Here is a 2808-nt window from a genome sequence, read left to right as displayed (position 1 = left end):
TCTCTCTCTCTCTCTCTCTCTCTCCCTACCTACCTACCTACCTACCTCTCTCCCTCTCTCTCTCCCTCTATCTACCTACCTACCTACCTCTCTCTCTACCTATCTACCTACCTACCTACCTCTCTCTCTACCTATCTACCTACCTACCTCTCTCTCTCTCTCTCTCTCTCTTTACCTATCTACTTACCTGCCTACCTCTCTCTCTCCCTCTCTCTCTCCCTCTCTCTCCCTCTCTCTCTCCCTCTATCTACCTACCTACCTACCTCTCTCTCTACCTATCTACCTACCTCTCTCTCTCTCTACCTACCTACCTACCTCTCTCTTTACCTATCTACTTACCTACCTACCTCTCTCTCTCCCTCTCTCTCTCTACCTACCTACCTACCTCTCTCTCTCTCTCTACCTCTCTCTCTCCCTCTCTCTCTCTCTCTCTCTCTACCTACCTATCTATCTATCTCAAAGGCTGGTTTATTGGTGATATATTTCAAATTGAATGTCTTCACTCTGTCTGTTTCTATAAATGATTCTGCTAGCTTCGTTGTCCTCTCACGTACAGAACACACTTCTATCTCCTGATTATAAACTGAGAGATTTCACTCAACCTCATATGCCTTTCTGATTTCCCCTCAAAGGCGAAGACTACTTTAAAATGTCCCTCCGTTCGATTGAGAGTAGAGGAGGCCCGCGCCGTCTCTAAGAAGGGTATGCATGTATTCCCTTTAATGTAAAATGTGTTTCTTTATTTCCTGTTGTTGTTTACAAATGTGTGTTTTTTCTCCATTTACCACAGAAGCAGAGAAGAAGAAGAAGGAGCCTCTGAATGAATACCTGTTGAAGTGCCTTGAAAGCCTTTCCCAGCTGCTAAACAACTAATTGTATTTATACTATGTGTGTGTATCATGTTTTATAGTTTTGATATTAAAGAGCCAAGCGGCACATTTTAGCTTCTGAGTACCTGCCTGGTTTTTCACAGAGTTTTCTAGCTGTGGCTTTGAGCAGCTTTGTGCGGTGGGTGAGGTTTTATACGCTCTGCACATGTCACCAACGTGGGTTAGTTGGTCGGTAACCAACAGAACATTGGTGATACGTTTTGGTGCTTTTAAGGCCATTCTATGTCACTTATGAAACACTTGGCTGATTCATCCAATCTCTGTTGAAATGAATTTTTTACTCTAAATATAATTCGAGACATTCACAAAAAAAAGTGATATTTTCGCAAAATAACGACTTAGTATCTCAGAATAAGTTCCTCGTTATTTTTATACTTTTTGATTAAATCACAAGGCCAATATTCTAGTTTATTTTGTATTGTTGTATTGGCATGAGGGGCTTCCACTGAGAACAATCATGGTTTAACAAAATGTTCATGGAAAAAAGTTGTAACGGTATTTAAATCGAGAGCTTGTCATCCTTAGAAATCCTTTAAAAATGTATATAATATAGCATTTACATTATTTAATTATAAATGTATATATTATGATATGCAAAACAATTATAATGTTAGTAATTACTGTCCAAAAAATATCTTGAAAAAATAGTAAAACATTTAAAGGAAATACTGGAAACATTTCTGAAAATTATCCACAAATTCCTGAAAATAAATTGAAAAAAAAGGCTGGATTTTTTTTAAAAAGCTAGTATTATTATCCTCCTTAGAAGTCCTTTAAAAATATATTGTTTTATTATAGCATTTACATGACTTAAAGGGGACCTATCATGCAAAATGTACTTTTTGATGTATTTTATACATAAACATGTGTCCCCGGTGTGTCGGGGAACTCACGCAGCGTCAGAAAATAAAACCCTCTCTCTTTTCCTCCGTACCCAAATCTAAAAACGGGTGTACAACAAGCGGATACAGATTTGCTGCCGATCTGACGTAAAAATCGGCAGTGGACCCACAGAAAGTTGCTATCAGAAGCAATGCCTGGCGTGATTTGGACGTAATCTCGTCTTTGTTTACATTAGCATCGCTAACACTCAGAGCTAACCTGTACTGGAGAGCACGTGTTTAAAAAGCAGGAAATAAAAAAAGAACTCACCTTGTGATAAACCTGCAAGAGAAAAAGCATTTGAGCTCCATACTGTTTCAGAAATAATCCTTGATGTGGTTTAGAACAGGATGGCGTTTTATCACAACCGAACTTAAATGTATCTCTGGTAGAATTCATATCAGGCATTAGCTCCGCCTCCTCTTTCTTTTTTTCAAGCTAAGGACCCAAAATCCGCGTTTCTCTAATAGGGCTTCAAAAGAGAGGCGTGTGAGCAGAATGAGGCATGGCTGCAATGGCTGATCTGTTTGGTATTTAAAGCAAAACACTTCAAAGACATGTTTTGTATAGGTATGGTCCTACAATATATTTTTCCAATACAGCATAATAAGTCCACTTTAATTATAAATGTATATATTTCGACATGGACATTTTTTTAAATATTTATTCTCCAAAATATTTGAAACATTTGTAAAAATAAATCAAATAAATACTGGAAACATTTCTGAAAAATATCCAACATTCTAGAAAAAAAAGGCAGTTTTTCTTTTTAAAAGCCAGTATTATTATCCTCCTTAGAAGTCCTTTAAAATATGTTATTGTCTTATAGCATTTACATTACTAAGTAATTACTGTCCCAAAAATAGTAAGAAATGTCAAAGAAATACTGAAAAAATGTCTGAAAAAGATCAAAAATTCCAGAAAAAACTGAATGTTTTTTGGAATAACATTTTGAGTGCCTCCACTTTGACCTCAGTCCCAGTCCTGGTGTTGCAGTGCCCCTCTGAGTGCAGGAGCTCACAGTCCATTCCCCCCC

Source organism: Notothenia coriiceps, unplaced genomic scaffold (assembly GCF_000735185.1).
Source record: "Notothenia coriiceps isolate Sejong01 unplaced genomic scaffold, NC01 NC01_scaffold00027463, whole genome shotgun sequence".
NCBI classification, from domain to species: Eukaryota; Metazoa; Chordata; class Actinopteri; order Perciformes; family Nototheniidae; genus Notothenia; species Notothenia coriiceps.
The sequence above is the reverse complement of the archived record's forward strand: the minus strand, read 5'-3'. Positions refer to the sequence as shown.